The sequence below is a fragment of the Zonotrichia albicollis genome, chromosome 1 (genome assembly GCF_047830755.1).
Source record: "Zonotrichia albicollis isolate bZonAlb1 chromosome 1, bZonAlb1.hap1, whole genome shotgun sequence".
NCBI lineage: Eukaryota > Metazoa > Chordata > Aves > Passeriformes > Passerellidae > Zonotrichia > Zonotrichia albicollis.
Genome location: NC_133819.1, coordinates 113,625,523 through 113,648,211, shown reverse-complemented (window position 1 = coordinate 113,648,211; position 22,689 = coordinate 113,625,523). Strand labels below are relative to the sequence as shown.

Sequence of the window (22,689 nt, the reverse complement as noted above, 5' to 3'; positions counted from 1 at the left end):
TGATTAAAGAAAACATGGGTCTTGATTCAGGTCTTGCTGTAGCAAAATGAAGATTTTTTTTTTTTTTTTGCACCTAATAGAGTGAAATATAGAGTGTGAGGATTCAGCTGTCTCTTGTGAATATTCGTTAGCATTCCTATGTGGAAGAAATCTGACCTAGGTATATATAGGACTTTTCACACTTGTGCTGAAATTCCCTGAAGAGGAAATCTCACCTACTAGGTCCACGAGTAAGGGAAACAAACATCAAATCACATTCTTATTCTTATTTATAAAACCATTATTTAATTTCTGTATTTTACAACTGGTTTTCAGTCCTTATCCTAAACCATATTTATAATAGTTTTTGACTTACAATGAACTCAATTAATTGAACTACTGCTAAAAAGTTTGGATGAAGGTCTACAGTGTAGTTTGTACCAACTAAATTTATTTCTGCAGTTTAGCAAGTTTTACTTAGAGTTCTGTTTTAATAGAACAAATTCTTTTCATTCTAACTGATTGCATTAGAAAAGAGAAATATTAGCTCCCTGGGCAATTTTATGGTTAAAAGGAACTGTTCACGCATCAAGCACATACATTCTTTTCTTAAAAACTTTATATTGAAGGTTCCTTCCACCTACCTACCAACCATTTAAAGTGGAAGAAAATTTTTTGCATATCATTTAAGATTAGAATAAAAATATTTTATAGTTGAATAGACTGACAAATATTTTGCTGATTGACTAATTTTATAGCTAGTGGAATATATTGATTGAATTATTCAAGAGATAACATGAATTTTTGTTCAATGATTGGAGAATTTATTTTAAGCCACTATTCAATCAAGACTTAAAAATAAGCAGGGAAGAACAGAGGCATTTCATAAACTAAGTCTTGCCTGTTACAAGGTTCTTTTGTCATTCTTCTACTTCAAAAACTCTTGGAAACCCTTCTTTTGTGTCTTGGAGCATAGGTTGTCTTTTAGAAGCAGCTAGATAAGTAAGTTAATATAAACATTGCAAGACATAGTTCTTAAGGAAAAATTATGGATGCTGATGAAGAAATTTTATTTTAGATTATCTTATGTCTCTTTTTTTAAAATTAAAAATCACACATATCTGCAGTGAGTAAGGAAGATAATATATCTGAGACTTGTCCATCTTAGGTGTTATAGTAACCAGAACAGTCAGAATGGGAAATGCAATTGAAAACATTCAAACAGGACAACACAATTCAGTTGCGTATTTTGGCTCCTAAATGAAAAATTTCTAAGTGCATTGGCAGATTTTTCATAGTATCACTTATGGAAAAGTTCTGGTTTTATACGAATGAATAATTTCAATACAATTCATCCCATGGTATCTTCCTTGTATGGGATGCAATATCTTCATATTCCAAGGGAAAAGTGTAGAGAGAGAAAAATTAAAGAAAAAATAAACTTATATTAACCACAGGCAGAAACTCAGCCTCTAAGTAACCATCTCTCTATTTACTTCTTTTTAAGTGATCTAATTCCTTTAAATTCACTATTACTGATTAAATTATTTCCAGAAAAGATTGTATACTTCTGGGATATGTGAGGACAGAATATTATTAAACTCGCCTTATTTCCTTCAAAGGACAACTCAGGATGAAGCTGTGTTCAAGGATATGCTGATTATTTATTCATATATATCCAATTTTAGTTAAGACATGTTGGCTTCAGTGAACACAACAGAAAAAGTTAAAAATTCAAAGCACAAAAGTGAAATTTTGATACAAAGAAGGGTGATAGCAAACATTTCTTCTTAAAATGTGTTTTATTTCTAAGTGTTCTACTACTTCTAAATTCTAACTTTAAAAAAATTACTATTTTAATTTGAAAAAGATTGTATGTTTTGAGCATTAACTAGTAATATACCAAAAGCTCTTTCTAGGTACATTCTTAAGTTCTTTCTTGACATTTCATTACAAAATATAAATATCCCCTAAATTATATTGGCCTATAGTGTGACAGGAAATATTACCCAACAGCTGGTTTTATAGAAGGCTATAGACTGTTTTATGCTTAGATTTAGATAATTTGTGCATACTTTTCATTGTCTCATCGTGATCTGTGGGATTCTAAGTTTGAGATGAACCTAGAAGAAATTAAAGGAGCCATCATGGAGTGCTACAAGATACTCTCAATATAATTAAAATGCATAGCAGAAGGGTAAGACTGATGTTTTAGAAGAAATTTCAAAATATCTGAATTTTGTTTGGCAAGCTTTGACATATTAACTGCTGCCATTGTCAACTGAGGTCTCTATCATTTCAAGATAATAAAAATACAACAGTTACAGTGTTATGTAATGTGCATGTATGAAAAATTAGAAGATAATTTTTTTTTCCATTTTTCTGAACACTGTAGAGCTGGATTTTCTCAAAGTATAATGGCATAAGAGTAGCTATCATTTCCACTTCAGTGGAATTTCAGCACTCCCCTCATTTAGGCAGAGTTTGAACTATTCAAGCATGAAGTTATTTAAGGTCCATCAAAAAGCAACCCAGAAGTCCTCCATGAAACCTCAGCTTAACATATTCAAACAACATATTCACTTTATCTAGCACTTAATGTAAAATAATTTGAAATTTACTAAAATCCAAAGTAAGAAAAAACTCCAACCAACAAAAAGGCCACTGATGTTACTGCGTGGAGACTTTATATAAAGGAAAACATCTTAAGCACTAATCAGAATGTCGACTTGCCAGTTGCCTGCCTGTAAAACACTTCTGTCAGGTTCATCACCAAGAATTCAGCAGGGGAACTGCAGTCACTCTACAAGACAGGAGAAGCTAAGGAAATAGCTGGAAATAGCTTATTTGATCACTAAATATCTACAAGCATATCTGCTTGTCAACATATGTTATTTCATATACAGGGTCAATTGGTCAACAAATAAAAAGTAATTCAGATTTCAAATAGGAAATGTGATGAGCAGACACAGCAGTATTAAGCCTGTGCTCTTCTGTCACTTGGCGTGACAGAGCCTCGTAACGCTTTGTTGAGACACTGAGATTCCTGCCAGGAGTCCTGTACTTGGATTTATCATGTTCTATCAGACAAGGGAGTCTTAGCAGAGTGCAGGCACTACCTCTCACAGCACAGGGGATTAGAACTGTCTCCTGCTCCAGTGCAGTGAACTGAAATCTTCCTATTACTCAGCTTTACTGTGTAGCCTGTGGTCCTCCTTGGCATCTTGAGAGAGCACAGGCTTTCACTTGTCTGCTTCACCACTTTGCAATGAAGAAAATAGATCTGGGTGCATAGGCGCTGCAACGTATTTGTTAATATAATATCACTCTTTAAATGAAACATAAAACCTGACCAGTTAGAACAGTATGGAAACAAACTTTGTTCTTTAGCTTATATTGAGGTTTTGGCTCCATTCATTTTGGGATACAAACTGTCTCTAAGCTTGTGAAGTATCTTTCTTTATCATGAGCAAAGAGAACATTGCTCAATTCTTACAGTAAAACCCTCCTGTATTATATCATTATTTATAGTCAGGCCCAGATCAGTTTACTTGTATACTCCTGTAAATGGTTTCCCTCCTGATAAGCCTCCTTTTATCCTCAATGCCTGTATGTGAATAAAAGCCCATTTTCTTTTAATGACACACCAAGACACCTCCTGAGATAACTCTTACCCTGAGAAATAATGTAACAAACTGGATTAAGGAGCAAATGTTTTTAAGGGAGGTCAAAGTTAAAACAGAGAGATCAGGCAACCATAGTATCTCAATGAGGATTCAAAAATTGTATGGACAGAATCTCTACAGTCCATAATAGATGCAGTGATTTAGGAAGCTTCTTTCACTTAGGATTATTTATTGTGAAGAAAAGACTGAATTTGAGGTTAAACACAGCCATTTTTTAAGTGCATGGAGATATTTTAATAAAAGTGGTGGCAAAATAGAGGATGCAGAGCCAAGTGAAGGAGGAATAAAGTAGAACAGGTCTTTGAAACAACAGATAATACTGTAATTTTCTAGGGTTAGCCAGGTGCGAGGGGTCCAAGTCTTCTCCATTCAAATGCATCTAATGCTCAGCATTGCCTTAGATAAATCTGATAAAAATTGGCTAAAATTAGACCTTATTTGTGTAGTCTATTTATTTTTTTTCCAAGAAAATGAGAAGCTTAAAAAAATTACAGAAGCTGTAAATTTTCAAATAAATATTGCAACAATAGTGGTTGCAATAAAAAATAATTTCATCATGTATGTGATAAAACTGCTGCATTTATGTCCTAATTTTTATTTTTCCCCTTGCTACTGTCAATAAAGGAATGAATAACAGAACAGGGAAGCAAAATTGAAAAAATTTGAACATTTCTTCCTTTCTTGAAAGGCTAGTAAAGAATGCAATAAATAGGCAATTTAGTTTAAAGTCATTAACAATTGCTTTCAACATAAAAGCATGCTTGAAATTAAATTATTTTTCATATTTAATCATGCACTTTTTTTTTTTTTTTAATTTTCATTGCCTCAGTAAGTTAGGCTGGCTGTACTGCTATGTTCTCTGGGAACTTGAACATTTGTGTGGGAATGGGAAGGTTCATGTACAAACATGAAGATTTCCATAACCTTGTGATTCAAAACTATGAAATGTTCTTTTTGAAACTCAGAATAACTAATAGACTTTATAAAAATACTTTATTTAGGTTTTATTTTCTGAAAATGCTATCACTGAAATATACAGTTTTCTGCATTGGAGTCTTATTTATCATTTTGATCACCTGTGTCTAAGCAAGCATCAAACAAACAGTTATGCCATAAAATCGATCAAAGAAAAAGCAATTGAAGTAGCAGAAAATAGGGATCTAGGTCAAACTGAGTCAAACAAAATGAATTTAGCTTTGGAAAATAAAAACTTATATACTGAGGAACAGATCTCATAACTGGCAGAACTAAGACTGAACCATAAAAATAGCACATGTACATTATGTAGATTATTTGACACAAACTGTCAATGCAGTTTTGCTGAAAAAAGTGATAGCAAGACCTGTGGCTGTCTAAAGAAGGGGATAGTGGTTATATGTGTGCGATATAAGTGAGATGTATCAGAATAATACAGCTCTGCAATCCATATTCTCTAAAAAGAATATGGAAAACCTGGAGAGAATAGAGAAGAGAGTGACAAATATTACTTGTGGGGCAGAAAATGTATTTCTGCAGATGACACCTAAAGCTCACCCCACTTAGCTTATCAAAAATATAGTAAGAGGTGTGTTGTCTGCAACATATTCATACTTCAGAGATCAGCTACTAAAAGTATCAGGTATTGTTCAGTCTAATAGAAAAAAGGCATGACAAGAATGAGTATTTAGAAGCTGATGGCCAATGCAAATGGCAAATGTCATAAATTGCTAAAAAATTACTTGGCCAGCTATCAGATACTGATACCACTCTGATTCCAGAATTCTGAATTTTGTTAATCTTTATGTCTTCAAGCCAAAACAGGATGCTTCATTGAATATTTGTCTCAGCCAAACACAAGTTGTTTGCCTTGGTACAGCAAAACCAGCACAAATGTAAACACAAATAAAACTTCTGGTTTGAAATTCTTAAATATCTTTGGGATACCCCCTAAAAGTCCTGGAAATTCTTTCTCTGAGTTTCTCTATAAATAACAGTTTTGGTCTTATTATGATCTGCAGCTCTAAGTCTTCTTATAAATCTTCTGCAGATTCTACTACTTTTAATTATACTCTGAAGCTTGTTGGAGGTTAGAAAATATTTTTAACATTTTATTGCATTGATATAGAACTGAATGAAAAGTTCAGTTTGTGTTCTACTGAACATATGGACACACCCCAACAGCTTAAAAACTCCAAACCTAGAAGTCAAAAGACTCTGTAAAAAACACTTCAAACAGGATGCACATCAGTTCAGTGATTTTGAAATTTTCTTTGCATAATTATTATTCCAAAGTAATTCTGTTCTGAAACAACAGACCATTCTTTTTAGATAACGAAAAACTACTTAGTCTTACTAGTGTGAAAATAAATCATGGACAAGATGCAATATAGATTAGCACCAGTAACATGCATTTAGTTTTAAATCTAGTCTTTTAATATCATAGCCCCTCCCCCCGCCCCCCAAAAAAGGTAGTGACCTTTTCTTTCTGAAATTTGGATGAGTTCAGCATGTTACTGTAGGTTATTTCAACCTTAAAGGGAAATATTATATCTGACATTTTTTTTTCTGTTTCTCTGTTTTGTTGTTTTTGCAAAAGTGTTAACAACAGACATCCATGTCCCTTATCAAATTGAAGGAAATTGTTTGGGTTAATACCAGTGACCCTAAAATTTATTCAATTTTGGTTTTATTTCAAGCACAATAAAACCAGAAAAAAATACTTGATTCTTCAGATATTATATTTTTCCCCTCATTAAAAGCACTCTCACCCACTGCTGCTGTGAAAGCACATTTCAGGAAGTGTTAAAAGCGATTGAAAATGTAATCCCTAGAGCATTAGCCTGATGCAGTTATTTCTATTGCTCAAATAAGGTTATGACCACCTTAAATCTTCATTTCCAGATATTATCTGACATGTTCCACTTGCAAACAGAAAAGCCTTTTGGGAGAGAGCTACTGTGAAGGTTTGGAAACTTGCCAAACTTAATGAATTTAATATATATTTTAAAAGAATATTTTTATTCAAACTACAATCAGTAATAGTCTAACCTAGTGCAAACAAAAGTGCCCAATACTGCATTGAAAGCCAGGTGCATAATGTTTTAAAGTAAAATTATGCTTATGAAATTAAGATAATTCAGGTTTTCCTAATAGTTTCATTGAATTTTAAGATCAACTTATCCACATGAACATTGTCCACAACCACACAATATAGAAACATAGGAACACATAATAAATGCTAGGCTAGCACAATCTATCTCTATTACTTGTATTGTTGGTGATTGCTTCCACTTGTATCACATCAATAAAATCTCTTGAGAACCATGAGAACCTGAAAATTGTCTCTATACAAAATACAAAGACTGGTAAGCAGAATAAAATCCCCTCTCATGGTTCAAGGAACTCTGTCAAATTATATCCTTGACTGCTCATATCAGCTCATGGTTCTTAAAATTTTTGTATTTGAGGAACACATGATCACCTAAATAAAATTCAGCACCCATTTTGTTAAAGGGGGAAAATTCAACAACGAAATATATAAGTAGTGTGATATAGGTAGTTGGACTTTAAATATAGGTAGTTGGACTTTAAATTTATTTAGCTAATAAATAAAGTGGAGTAACACAGGATCTTTGGTGTTTCAGGACTTTTCAATGCTTCCATAACTGGAAAAAGTGAGGAAAAAGCCATGAGAAAACAAAATTTGTTGGTGATAATTAGTTATTCAAGGTAACAAAAACAAGGGTAATCAAACTGCCGAAGAAATAAAGTGATAATGAAATGCCAGATGAAATCAGTGTTGGTAAATGCACAGTGATGCACAGGAGGAAAAACAATCTCAATTTTACATATAAGGTGAACAGCTCTGAGATTATTTTTGCCACACAGGAATGAAATCTTTAGAATTGACTTGTAATGAACAGTTCAGTGAAAATGTCAGCTCAATACTCAGGAGCAGTAAAAAAGAAAGCAAACATTTTAAAAAAGGAAAATAAAAACAATAACGTAAATATTATGATTTTCTATGATACTGTATAAAGCTATCCTGAGTGCTCTGCAATTTCTACTACCCCCACAATCATCTCAAAAAGGAAGCAGGAAAAAGAGAGATAATCAGAGACAGTTATAAATGTTATACAAATTGCAAACAGCTATTAAGGGGTAAAATACTTCCCTATAAAGTCATATGTTACATGGAGAAATAAAAAAGAAAGGACTAATCCAATAAAGCCTAGGGAGGTCACAGTAATTTAGCTAAAAAAATAAATCACCAAACAAAATAGAAATTCTTCATAGCTCATAGCTAATCTGTGGAATTCTGACATAAGAGGATGTTCATGATAAAACCTTTACAGGAGTCTAAAAAAAAGTGGGAGAAGTTTATAGAAAAAAAAAATCTATTATGGACTAATAATCAAAGGTAGAATCTCTTGTGCAGCTAGTCCTTTAAATACTGTTCTGCTGAGGACTGGGAGACTAATAGAGCCCATAAAAGCATTTTATCTGCTGCTGCTGGCACAATGACATAGTTGAAAAACGAAAAAAAAAATGGAATAAAACATGTTTCAGATGCAAATATCTTTGGCACAAAAAAAGGTACAATTTTTTTCTCTGTCTGTTCTTCATTGACCCATATAGGCAGCTGAGCCCTGCACAGCCACTTGTTCACTCCCACTGCAGTGGGATGGAGGAGGGGAATGGGGGCTGTGGTCAGTTCATTACACCTTGTCTCTGCCACTCCTTCCTCCTCAGGGGAGGACGTCTCACACTCTTCCCCGGCTCCAGCATGGGGTTCTTCTGATAGGAGGCAGTCCTCCATGAGCTTCTCCAATAAGTCGTTTCCACTGGCTGTGGTCCTTCACAAAGTGCTCCGGTGGGATCGCTTCCACAGCATGCTGTCCTTCAGGAGCAGGCTGCTCCAGGGTGGGTCACTCACTTGTGGAGTCACAAGTCTTGGAGCAAACCTGCTTCAGTGTGAGCTCTCTCCATGGGCCCACAGGTGCTGCCAGGAGCATGCTCCAGCACAGGCTTCCCATAGGGTCACAGCTTCCCTCAGGCATCCAGGCTCTGATGTGGAGCTGTCCTGGGGTTGCAAGCAGATCTCTGCTCCAGTGTGGGCTCCTCCATGGGCTGCTGGGACACAGCTGCATCACCGTGGCCTGCACCAGGAGGTGCAGGAGAATCTCAGCTCCAGAGCCTGGAGCACCTCCTTTCCCTCCTTCTTCGCTGTCCCTGGTGCCTTAAGGCCTGTTTCTCTCCCATATTCTCATTCCTGCTTCATGCCGCAGCTGCAGGGGGTTCACTGTCCCATTTTTAACTCTGTTACCCCAGAGGAACCACCACTGCTGCTGAAGGGCCTGGCCTTGGCCAGCAGTGGGTCCCTCCTTGAGCCGGCTGGCACTGGCTCTGTCAGACATGGGGAAAGCTGCTGGCAGCTTCTCACAGCAGCTCCCCCTGTAGCACCCCTCTCCCAAAACACAACCATGGAAACCCATTAGACCACAGACCATGCAACTAATCCCCACAGGAATGAACTTTGGAGCACTATGCTGTGTACCTATCACCTGCCCAACCTACTTCATCACATGGAAGATAGCCCCTCCCTGTAATGAAATTTGTTCCCTTGATATTTTGCTATGCATGCGTATTTGCTGCTCTTTAGAGTTCAGTCTTTGGGTTAAGCAGTGTTTCAATTTTCCCTGAATTTGACAAAAAATTTGATTCAATTACATAGCAAATGAAACCTTAAGTCTCCTAGTTCTAGGTTACAAATTATTCATCCTATGACTTGAAGCACTTGGTTTGCATCGGTTTGCATCAGTTTCTATCAGTTCCCTCCTCCCAGGTGCTTCAGACATTAAAAATGACTGAAAAGTTTAACTTTTTTCTGTCACATTTGATGTTGGATTAGATATTGCCTTTGCCACTGTAGGTTCATGTCAGATCAGATACCATTTGCTCTCTCATCCCTGACACGAAGCCTTCATAAGTTCCTATCCAATCATCTTGTTGATTTGACATTTGTTTGACTGTGGGTCTCTTTGGGAGCTTTGGTAGTGTGTATGCAACACATCAGCAATATGAAGCTATGGCCCTATGGAGGTGTCCCTGCTGCATCCCATTTTCTGTGAAGTTTAAAGTGAATTAGGTACGTAGCTCAAATTAAATTTCAATTGATTTTGCTTCTTTTGACACTGAAAAAAACCTCAATATTGTTTTCTCCTCTTTTAAGTGTTTAAATCATCAGAAAAAGTATATAAATATTACCTGTGAATCGTAGATCAAATAAAACTTAAATATCCAAAGCAAAATTTCTGAACAGTTGGGGAGTTGTAAGTTGCTGGTGAAGATAAGTGAGAAGATATTTACAAAATAAATACATATAAACTATAATAATTTGCTGGACATTTTGCTATCAGAAACCTTCATTTGCTATTTATTAAATATATATGCCAGAGTATAATTTAATTTTTTTTTAGTCAGGCACATAGGTCTATAATGCACAAAATCAGAATCTTGAAGGCTGCTGAAGATGACACTGATACGTTGTTTTAGTGATATTGCATTTAACAAATTTGTAACAAAGTTAGCATCCCCGTCCAGAGTGCCTTTGCTGAATGCCTACTTGTAGTGTTTGCGTAGCTCAATTTCCATGCTAGAGGACAAAGGTGGTATATTATGTTCAGTATCAATAAATCTTATTTATTCATCTTTATTTGCTGTGTTACCTACTAGAAACTTGAAGGCAGCACGAGAATCAAAGCTAGATAGGATAAGTGTAAGATTTCATATAGTAGAGAAAATGTATGAAGACCATCAAAATAGATGAGAGAAAAGGTAAACCCTATGTTGGTGGCACTGAAGCCCAAAGATTGATTAATGGGTAAATAAAAGCATGTAACTAGAATTTTATTTAGGGTGTATTTTAAGAGTGGTATTCAGAAAGCTTTACCTAGAGATAATATATCTGGTTTTCTGTTGTAAACATTCAGAAGAATTTTCCTCAAGGAAGATGCCTAAACCAGACCAGAAATGCTTATCTATTGCAGGCAGACCTAAGTGCCTATATCTATTAATCCTGACTACTTTTCCTGACAGGTCTTTAGTCACCCTTGTGATTATTTCCCCATGCGTCAGCTTTACCTAACCACCCTTCAGCCTACAGGGACATAGCCAAAGTCCTCCTGCAGACAAAGGAAGAAGCTGTCAAGACATGGCACCTTCCCAAGGACACCGGGAGCTGCTGATGCTCTGCCACATCATTGTTCCTACTCTCTCCACAGAGATGGAAAGATGCCTCTCCCTCTTGGATGTGTATGGTTGTGTCTTTGCAGAAATACCATCTTTCCACCCTGTTGGAGAATAAATTAATGAATTTCTAAGAAACTGCCGAAACCTGAGCAGCTGCCGCTCCACCTCTCCTCAGCCAGACATCACCTGAGCAGAATATCTAATGATACCTAGCTAGAATATAAGGCTTAAATAAGTTAGGTGTTAGTTAAGATTCTAAAGAATAGTTCTCCAGTTTTTAATTCTTCATCTACATTACAATTTTCAATGGCCTTAAAAGCCTTAGCCAGATGGAAAAATTAAAATTATGTACTAATCCAGGCATTTCTTAACAAAATTAAATTATTAAATTATTTTCTTCAACTTGATGATGGAACAAAGCTTATGGTTAGTGGAGCCAGCCAAAGGGCAAGGAAGGACTTCCACATGAGAAGCCACTTGAGACACATCCTTGTCAATTTTACATTGCTCTAGCTCATATTGCAGCACAGAAAAAGTTACATTATTTAGCAAGAACAGGAATAAGGCAGCCTCCTTTTTGTTGAGTTTGTCAACTGAGGTTGTTGGCAAACACAAACCAATGCTGACTTATCCCTGTGTGCTAACAGATACAAGGAAGCTCTCAGTAACATTCTTGGCAGTTGTGCTGTGCACATCTTGGAGCAGACTAGGGCTGTATTTATAATTTAGACACAAGTAAAAATATGTCTACCTTGAAAAAAATCACAAATTTAAATATATAATTTTTCAGAATAAAAATGGAAGATCTTTCATTTGCTTAATTCTAAATACCAACACTAGATATAGAAACTTCATTTTCATAAACCCACATTTATAATTGTATAATTCTTGTAAATAATATCAAATGAACTTTATGACAAATAAACTCCTGAAGACACCACAAAGGGAGGGGGAAAAATAAGGAGGCAGACAAAACCATACAGAGGAGTTTATCAGAGGAGTGAGGTGTGAAACACTCAAGCCAAAGGGAGGGAGAATTAAAATGAAGGTGTCTCTGGGCAAGTTGCCTGAAAATGCAACTGTTTATGGATAGCTGGATACCTAAAAAAAGAGTGAAAAGTCTTTTGATTAATCAAGGTTTCCTGATGACAAAACCAGATTCAGAGAGAGACTTTCAAACAATGTTAGAAGAAACTAGATGCTGAACCTTTAGAAGCATTCAGATTTCTTTGAAAATCCAAATCATGGTATGAACTGAGAGACTGAAAGGAAATTTAGTGATAAAATATGTAGAGATTAAAACAAAAAGTAATTTTCAAAACTTTGAGTGTTCCCTTGACACCAAAAGTGAGATGTAGATAGATAAAACCACTTATTACCATAATCAAGTCTTGCCAGTATTGTCAGAAACTAAAAGAAAGTAAGCAACACACACATCACTTGCCAAGGAATAGTGTGACTGGAGGTGATCTTTCAGTGCTTTGAGATAATGACTGATAATTCCATTTGACCAAAAAAAAGAATAAATGCAGAAAACAGGCTTCAACTTGAACATTCTTTCTGTCTTAAGGCTTTTCAATGGCTTAACAAGATAAAAGAGTGAAATAACAGTTGCATAAACCCTTAGTATATTTTTGTAAATTGGCAATAGTTTCATTAGATGGGTATGTAATACTGAAGCTTTTATCAGCCATGAAGAAAAGCTGAAAAAGAAAGGTTTCTTAGATTTATAGATGAGGAAAAAAAATCATTGAATTTGGCACAATATATGAGATGGAATTGTAAAGGTTATTGAATCCACTACAATAAAGAATAACATTAATCTTTGGTATAATGCCTTTAAACTAACTGAGACATTGTTTCTAACATGGGGACACTTACACTGTATAAAAATATTGTTAGGTTAAATACTCCAAGGGCACTCTATACTAAATCTTACAGTTTGTTTTTGTCTCAGAGAGCAACATTTTTTAAAATAAATTGTGTGGATTTCAAGTCATAGGGAATGCCATTATTTTCTACTATGTTTCATGGATTTCGAATTCTTCAGAATTTGCTATGTTCTTTCCATTTGAAAACCTGAAAAAAAAAATGCAAACAAGTGTTACCTTGAAGAATTTTACTTTTAAACACAAATGAACAAGCAAACAAGGAACAGTTGATAGAATAAGGAAGTCTGTAAAAAACATAATCAAGCTAAACCAAACCAAACCAAACCAATTTCACTGCAAACCCAACATTCAATTTTCCATTAATGTCTCATAGTGGTTACAATCATTGCAAATGCAATGTATGAACATAGTTGAACCTTTAAAAAACAGCACTTCCATCTTCCATAAAGTTTAGTATTGCCATGGCAGAACAGCTGCTGAAGGTGCCTGATAATTTCAATCTCCATACACGATCACAGACAGGCTAGCCCTTAATACTTTAAAACATAATTACCATTTTAAAAAATCAAAGTTTTAATTAGTTCTTCAGGAAGATGTGAAAATGTAGTCCTTTGATATGTAAACACACAAGGAAGGTTCAATCTTCCTGCTAGATACTATCATTAATAGCAGGCTCCAGATAGAAAAAACTGTAATCTTTTTTAAAAGCAAGTTGCAGAAATTTTACATCTCTCAGATGCTGAGATATTTTTGTAAATGATATAAAAATAATTACAAATATGGTCATTAACCAGTGGGGCTTTTTTGTGGTTTGGTTTTTTTAAATTTTTAATCCATAGAGAAGAGAAAAAGAGACAACTTGTAAATGTTAAAAGAGAGCATTGCCACTCCCTCAGAGGTCTATATTGGGAAATACAAGAAAAAATCCAAAACAAACACAAAAGCTTTCCTATTTGGTAATATCTGTGCTGTCTTGACCACCATCTGTGTAATTGTGATATTTTCTGGTACTATACAAGAATATTTCCCAAGAGGGAGCTGGGACTCTTCACCTCCCTGAGAAACACTCTGATTCTACTCCTTGGCTCTGCCTCCTTGCAAGGGATATTAATTTCAGCTTTAGTTAATGTTTATATATGAGGACCGGAGGAACATGGTATCCTTCAGTGAAGTTCTTTTGTTGTGATGTCTTATTTGTGTGCTTAACATCACCAGAAAGTGCATCATGTAAATCACACAGCTCTTTACGCAGAGTTTACGCCTTTCTTGATTTCAGTTTCACAGCTTGAGATTTTAGGTCACCTGGAGTTAAAGTTTCTTTCAAAGTAACACTGCTGAAATGGCGGGCAAAGCAAAATTCTCTCAACTAAACCTCTTCTGTCTCCTTTTTGCCACAAGTGGAGAGCATTCAGTACCTGGGATCTTCTTTCTGTGTCGATGTCAGGTCAGAGGAAAAGGCGCTGCCAGCAGAAGCCTTCCAAATGTTTCATGCGAATACTAAGAACCAATCTAACTAAATCCCTTCTTAAAACCACACTGTTATGCAACTTTACTTTCTTTTATTTCAGAATTCTATTGAATCCTTCAAAAAATCCTACAATTTCTTTACACTTTTTTTTTTTTTTATTAAAACATATTGGCAAGAAGTTGGGTTCCTGATCATTTTTTTGACAGCCAGTTTTTAAAGAGCTGAGAAATTTAATGGTTTTGTCTCCTCCACAAGCACTGAAATTATGTCAATAAGTAAAAGGGAAGTGAAGACAGACGAAGTTGATGCTGATGGGTTTATTTCGTGTCCTTTGCCTAAAGATACTTCATCCAACAGGCACTATTAAGAGCCAGTCACCTGGTTTGAACAAAAGGTTTTTGGGGAGCAATTCTAGGTGTCCATTCATACCACTGATTACTCCTCTCATAAAAATTCACATCAGAGAGAGATTTAAAATAGCATTTTAGGTGCATTTTTATTAAACTTCATTAAACTTTCTTTTTTTCCACACCACTTACTCATAATCTATCAAAAGACAATGTTGCAACTTTTGCCACGTGATAACTGACTCCAGCCATGAGCAGTTAGAACCCCATTCTCATTTACCAAAAACACTAAAATCCTGAGAATTCTCAGCATCACTTTTCCCCCCATGGTGCAAGAATGTTTGAGAATCCTAACTATATCAAATACTTTTGGTACATATTTTGGTCCTGTGCAATTCCTGCCATAAGTTTATGCTTTTTTTTCCTGTAATTACTTCAGATCAGAGAGAAACTGGCAAGTGTCAATCTTACTATTGGTGTAACATCTGCTCTTTAGATTTGTGCAACAGGGAAAGTTATTTAAATCCTTCTGCCACTAGAGCAGTCTCCTTTAGAATGATGGTCAGAAATCATCTTTGAAACTGATTTTTGTTAAACAAATTGTGATGTTGATAGCATTAACACTGTGTAGTGAACAGAACAAATTTTAATCTTTTTCGGGTAATGATTCTTAGTTTGCCATAGGTTTTTCACAGGAAAGCCTTAAGCATATGAGGTGGGTGCTATGAAAGTTCATGATCTTTGGTCACACAGTAAAAAATAAGACCTTGAAACTTTTAGTTGTGGCAGAATGTGAAAGACATGGAAAAGCATTCCCCTATAATGCTGACAGTTTTTATCAGTTTAAATGCCACATTAGTGTATTTTATGTGTGTTGCCTTGAATATACTGCCAGATTTCATAGATCTATTATCTGTTTTCAAGGCATGCAAACATCAAGTTATTCATTTAGCCATCTTACACTATCAGTCACAAGTTAGTGACAACCAGAGTTCTAATGTGCACATCTGCAGGAGTTCACTCTATCTGCAGTGTCAAGTGAGTCATACAATAATGGTTGGACTTCTAAGTACTTTCTACTGGAGTCTGAGCTTTAAATCAACTGACAGTGACCTTGCTGTAAGAGCTCTATTGTTGACATGCATATGTATTTGAAGAACACCATGTCCTCTTTCTTGCACTGAGGGTTTGGAACATTTCCAGCTTTTTAAAAATTAAATATTTTAAGCCTGTGCAGATTAAAATCATATAAGCATATAAGCAATAACAAGCATTCCATTTCAGAACAAGAAATCAATAAAATGAGACAAATTGATTACAGAATTTCAGATGCAAATGCTTGAAATCACCATGAATTTATGTCAAGGTTTAGCCTCTCACTCCTCCACCAGTGGGATGGTGAAGAGACTCAGAAGTGTAAGAGTAAGAAAGGCATGTGTTCAGACATGTCCAGGAAAGGAGTGCTCCATCACATGTAAAGGTGACTTGGAAAGACAGATGAGATCACTCTCAGTGTTTCCTCCCTCCCCTTTTCTTCTCCCAGCTCTATGCACCGAGCATGATGCCAAATGCTGTGGGGTATCCCTGTGATCATCTGGGCCAGAGGTCCCACCTGTGTCCCCTCCCAACTCCTTGTGCATTCCCATTCCACTTGCTAGGGGATGGTTTGAGGAGAAGCAAAGGCCTTGGCTCTTGGCGAGCCCTGCTCCTTAATGACAAGAATGTCCCTATGTTATCAACAATATTTCCAGCACAATCCCAAAGGGCAGACCCAGACCAGCTACTGTGTAGAAATTAACTCTACCGTTGTCCAAACCAATGCAATGTACCACGTTAGGCCCTGTTTGACTGATTGTTAACAGAATCTCTAATTGTGTAATTGCATTGCCACTAGCACCGATTTACATCCTATGATTCTACCCACAAATTCTAAAATTCAGATTTTGATTTTGTGTTAATGAGCTGACCCATTTCACGTTAACATTTCAATTTTTAAATTATTTCAGTGGCATACACTTCTCTAACATCATTGTAAAGGCTGTTAGAGAGCTGGTGTTACCTACAGGTATTTTAAAGAGCCCTTCAAGTCAAAACCTAGTCAAAGTCTTGAAGACAGTAATACAAATGAAAAGACTTTCATTTAGTTTTTGGAAGGGTCATAATACCAAACTTGAAAATTTCATAGGAACATTTTTTTTTGTTTGAAATTTGAAACAATCGAAATACTACCAAAAAAATCATGTGGAAAGAGAAGTAGCAAAGTATAATTTAAAAACCAAAAGAAAAAAGGAAATCAAGGGAAAATGTGAAATTTCCATTAGTTTCCTGTAATCTAAATGTTGTTATAATGGAGACAACACAGAACCACCTGTTTCATTGATTTTCTTTCAGTGAGTAGTATTAACAATGCTATCCCTTTAGACCAGACCACCAACATGCCCAGAACTTCAAGTTCATCCATTAGGTTCACAGACACCAAGCAGGATCTGACTCAGGACAGCCCTTTGAAAATATTAGTCAATAAGAATTGACATTCATTCATTAACTTTATTTTACGAAATAATATGTTGCCATTTACTGAACTTGTTTCTCCTAGGTATCTCAACTTTACAGAAAATTCCCCACTAGAATATTTTATAAGTAAAATATATTGATGAAACACTTCTGTGCTCTTCTGAGTTTCTTGAACATCAGCTTTTCAAAAAAAGGACAGTGAAAAGCAAATTTTTTTTGCTTTTTTGTTTGTATGGTATTCATGGAAAAAAGAACATTAAAAATGGTAAAAGAGCGTTAATAAAAGAAATTAATATCTAAAGATTTGAGAAGATGCAAAAGGCATTGGACAATTTGACCAAACAAACATTCAAAGTTTGCAAGTTTTTGGAGAGTTACAAATCTTCAGGGTGTATTTATTAAGTTACTGTTTCTGAAAATGGCATCTTAGTTTGCCTTGATTGATACTGTTAGAAGTTGAAACACATTGTGTTGAAGCAAGCATTCAGATTCAGATTTAAAATGCACTGGGTTATATCACAGTTTTTTATTCCTTTGGTAAATGTCCTTTCTGAATGCAGACAGCTCCCACAAATCTTGAATCTGTGGGATATTTAAATCTAGGCATTTGACTCACTGAATAGATTCATCTAATCCCTCAAGCAATACACATATGGATGCAGTAACCCCTTTGCTATTTTGCTCAAATGCTCTGTAGGCTCACTAACAGTGCCAATGTCTCTCATTTAAACCAAATAAAATACCAGTGTGTTTCTTAGGAGAGAAATTTTTAGTGCTAAGGAACAAAATAAATCTTGACTGAAAAGCTATTTTGTTTGCTGCTCCCCAGCATTAACTTGGAATAACTCCTGGATTCAAAGGGCTTTTGGGAATCACCAATGCTCTAGTGACCCTATCCAAAACCAGTACCTCTTGTCATTTTAAACAATCATAAATGACAGAGACAATCTTTGGGAAAATGATGCTTTCTCAGGAGAGCAGCATACACTGTTATCCCTCCTTTTCTCTTCCAGTATTCCCTATTTCTTTGCCGTGAGTTTTTCTGACACAACACTCCTCCACAGCAGAAGAAGGCAGGGAGAAGTATGGTATACAGAGCAAAATTAGTTTCCTTGGTCACGTTCTTTCCTCAAAACATTTGTACTTTTACTGTGTTCTTCTACTACACGACAGAGTTGTTCCAAAGCAACTTTCCACACTTCCCTGACAAAACAAATAACATATAGAGTCCAAAAATGGTAACATCATAGAGGCACAAGAGGAAGAATTTCAATTATAAACAACTGCATGTAAGAACAAGTACTTTCATAATACATATTTAGAATATCAACATGAAAAACCATTTTCCACTGAGCATTTATTACTTTTGTTGCTTTATTCAGTATGTGATTTTGTTTTGGAATATAAAGATATTGCCCTATTTAAACATTTAAAGAGACTGCAGGTCACATAGCAGAAATAATCCATTTGAGAATTTCAGCAATAAATATGAAATACTTTAACATTTTACTCCCACTTTTTTTTTTTTTTTTACTTTCCTGGATTACCTGATTTAACCGTTATCAATTGGATAACTATCACAACAAAAAGCATAAAGATAGCTGTGTATAGATATAACTATAGAAGGAATAGCATTAGCTAATTAGCTAATAATTAGCAGTTATTGATATGTACTGACATGGTTCAGTTTGAGGTAATAATCCTCTTTGATTTTCAGGCTGAGAAAAATCAAAAGTTCAAAGGTATCAGTGGTGTGTGTGCTGGTAAGTGAGGATATTGATCATGTGTCAAGACAGGGCAAATAAGAAAGGTACACAGTGTCCCCCAGTAGGGCTAAGCAGGTGCTTCCATATGCAACACCACAACACCTAAAAGTAGCTCTCAAAAACACCAAGAGAGATCTGTCAAAGAATTCAATTGTACAGTTCTAAAAAGCACTTGGAGTATTCCAAGGGCACCAAAAAAGGTATTTTTAGGGATTTAGAAATATATCAGTTTCCTGCGAGATCATGGACAAAAAATCCTGCACTGATACAACAAAGTGAAAGAAGATTTGTGCATATTATCTTGATAGGGAAGCCAGCTTTTACCCACTGCAGTTAATTGCAAGATGGAGGTAATGAGTTAGCAGCATGGCTGCAAATGCAATAGGCATTTTTCATTTCATAAGTGAATATGAAGATCTATGGAAAAAAAAAATTCATGTTTAGCTACTCATATTTTAACTCCAAGTTCCGTTTCCCTAGATGCATATTTATATTTTAGATTTTTTTTTAAAGGAAGTCACTCAGCAAATGCTACGTTTCAGTGATGGCACATGCTCACTGCTAAGTGCATGATTAAGCAGCCTGCAGTATGGAAAAACTGATTTTAAGCTTCCTAAAATGGCCTACGCTTCATTTGCTTTGGAACCTGGGTAAATGCTGGCATTTGCCTTTAAAAAACCCCAACCTTTTGTAAGACTGTAAAACAGCACTTGAGTTGAGAGCATGCCTTAATTGCTTCTTGCACTTGGATCCTCATTTACCCATAGCACTGGCTCTATGGAGCAAGTTGTGTTTTTTATTATATCACTGCCACAATCCTTGTGAAGTTGAACCAGCCTCTCTCAAAAGACCCCAGCTTGCTTTGCCCTTACCCTAAGCTGTCCAGGAACACACAGCTTCTGAGATGTAGGAATAGCCATCTCATCATGTGTTAAATGGCCCAGACTGAGTAACCAGTCAGGGTAATGTCATGCTCAAGAGGCTATACATATTTCAGACAAGGGTTATCTCACCTCTGGCCAGCCTGAGATGGTCACCCAAGCCAGCCTGGATCTGTTTATAAAAGATAAATTCGATATAGATAAATTTGTGTGCTTCCCATTATCATAAAAGCGGTTACAAGAGTCACCTATAATTAAGGCTCGACAGCAGTCATCTTCCTAATATCCTGCTTTTCAATTACCTCTGTCCACCTTCTGTAGATGAAACTGGGAGATGTTGCCCACATAAAACAATTTGGAACGAGTTTAATTCAAAATGATCAAGGAGCTTTGTGTTTTGAATTACGGGACTGTGGATCAGTTCCTTTAAAGAAAGTTCCAATTAACAACCTGAACAAACCTAGCTGTGTGGGGTCTGAGGGAATCCAATTTCACACAAACTCAAAGCAATCCTGCTATAATTTGACAGGAAAAAAAGGTCATAAAACTTTGTATTCTTAATAAAGATTTTCAAAACCCTTGACCTGTCTTGTTTTCAAATTGCACATTTTTAAATCCCTCGGTTTAAATTATTTATTACAAGGCTAGAGTGGAAAACTTTGAGTTGCTTTGAAAATTTTCTTAACTGTGTCTTAAAAAAATTTAAAAATCAAGACCAAAAAACACTTTCCACTTGTACTTATAAAGGTCCTTACTTTTAAGAATTAAGGCAAAAACCCCAATTAAATTCCAAGGCGGACTGACACAGTGCCATAGGTGGGTCAATTTACACTAACACCTTAAGAATGAGATTGAGAAGAAAGAAATAAAAAATCTGATTAAAAACTGGGGTGGGAGATGATGAAAGACAGGGCATTTTAGATGAGGTAAGGAAAAGATAACTGTACAGGAAGAACTGGGGTCACCTATATAATTAAGAGAGACTGACACCAGAAAAGCCATAACTGAATGGGAAGCCAGAGAAAATGCACATAGCCAATGAGGAGCAAAGGAGAGAGAGCATAGCTTAGGTAAGAAGCTAGAGAGCTTTACTCAGAAAAAACTTTGGGGTTAGGATGGGACTGGGACAGAGATTTACACTGTCAGTTTGGAGATTATGGTTGATGGAGTGAGATAAGAAGAGGCAAAGAGCAAGAACAAGTTGAAAAAGCTTTTTTTAGGAGAAGTAGAAAGGAAGGGTGCAGCAAAAAGTTTATCTCACAGAAGTATTTTGTGATCAAGAGGTAGGAATCCTCAACAGTAACAATGATTTTCCTGACCATAATCCCCATCATTCTCTAATAGTAACTTTTGCAGTCCAACATAAGTATGCAATTTTTGCTAATATTTGTGTATCAGAGAATTATTACCTGTACTACTAGTCGCTACTCTGTCACTTGAGGTGAGAGAAGGCTTAGCAGTGGATGAAAAATCATCAATCCATGCTCAGGATCCATCTGTGTATCAGTATGTCACAAGGTTACTTGCACTGTCTTTTTCCTTTAGTTAGTTTTCCTTAAAGCCAAGAATCTGCATTATGCTCAAATACTACATTCTAACAGCACTGAGTAGATAATTTAGTCAAGAAAATGAACTTTTAGATGAAGTGACCACATCTCTCTACAAGATCAAATTCATTGTGTGACATGGACTGTCCTTAGAACATGAATCAAAGTCCTTTATCACAAATATTGTTGTCTGAGAAACTTCATTTGAGTCCTCAGATTAAAAAGTCAAATAAGCAGGCAAGATGAATAAATTCTGGGGAGGGAAAAAAGATCCCTATAGAGAGTGTTGAAGCTTTGTACTAGGATATTGTCCTAAATCTAAGAAAAGACAATAACCCCAGCATGTGCCATGTTATGGTCCTTTAAGCAGCAGGATTGTCCCCACAATGTGATCAAAGGGAGCTCTCCACCACCTTCCTAACCTGTCATCATGTCACAGGAAACTGGAAGACCCCTCACAGGTGCGTAGAGTCCCACCACCCAGCATCTCTGTACGTCGTCAAAGGTAAGATTCTCTGTACCTTGTCAAGATTCCTGTAGATGTGGGCAAATTGAAATTTATTAATATCCACTGCTTAACTCTGAGGACATATTTCCACTTCTCATATTTTGTTTTCATAAAATTTCAACGTATAGCTTTAAAGGCTGCTTCTGCATTTATGTCGGAAATTAATTTGTCTGTGAATATCTCACTTCACCTAATTAATATCTAGAATCTGTTTTCGGGGTTTATGTTACTGTGAGGTATGTTTTGCTTTTTGGTTTTTTTAAATGATGGAAACTCTAAGAAAAATGGCTCAATTGAAATACTTTTTCTGAAACAAATACATTTTTCATTTTGAAGATTAAAAAGGCCTTATCGGTATGACAAACAGTCTTGATAGTCACATGGAAAGTACTGCATTTTGAAAATGTCATTGCCAATTCAATTCAATGTCAACTTTAGTTTCATTTTAACTTTCTTTTTATTTTCATATCTTGAAAGCAAACATAAAACAGCATATAAAACTTACTAAAATACCTTTGGTCTTTTTATCTTTGTCTGTTTTGCATTCCACACTTTCTTCCTGCCCAATACAAGACTCAAATACCCAATCAGCACAACTGCTGAGAACTACACTACTGCCTGCAATACCACTTAGCAGAAGCAGTGCTAGAATACATAAAGCACCAGATAAAATGTTCATTTCGCAGATTATATCAGAAACAGTGTACAGCACTGAAAATCATAAATATATCAAACATTTCTTACCCTGATTCACTTCTCCTGTTGTAAATCACACAATAAAAGCCCCTTGTGAGAAGAGATAATAAAGATAAATAATGGTTTTAAAATGCTTAGATATGAGAGTAATGATCCATACAGACAGATTTAATAA

At 35.7% G+C, this 22,689-nt stretch overlaps 1 long non-coding RNA gene across 1 annotated transcript in view; it reads right to left on the bottom strand.

The window, feature by feature from the left end:
- Positions 1-22,689, bottom strand: part of LOC113458838 (uncharacterized) — a 69,895-nt gene that overhangs the window by 5,285 nt on the left and 41,921 nt on the right. The window contains exon 4 of the long non-coding RNA XR_003379478.2: positions 12,835-12,974. This is a non-coding gene — a long non-coding RNA (uncharacterized LOC113458838). The remainder of the gene's footprint in view (positions 1-12,834; positions 12,975-22,689) is intronic.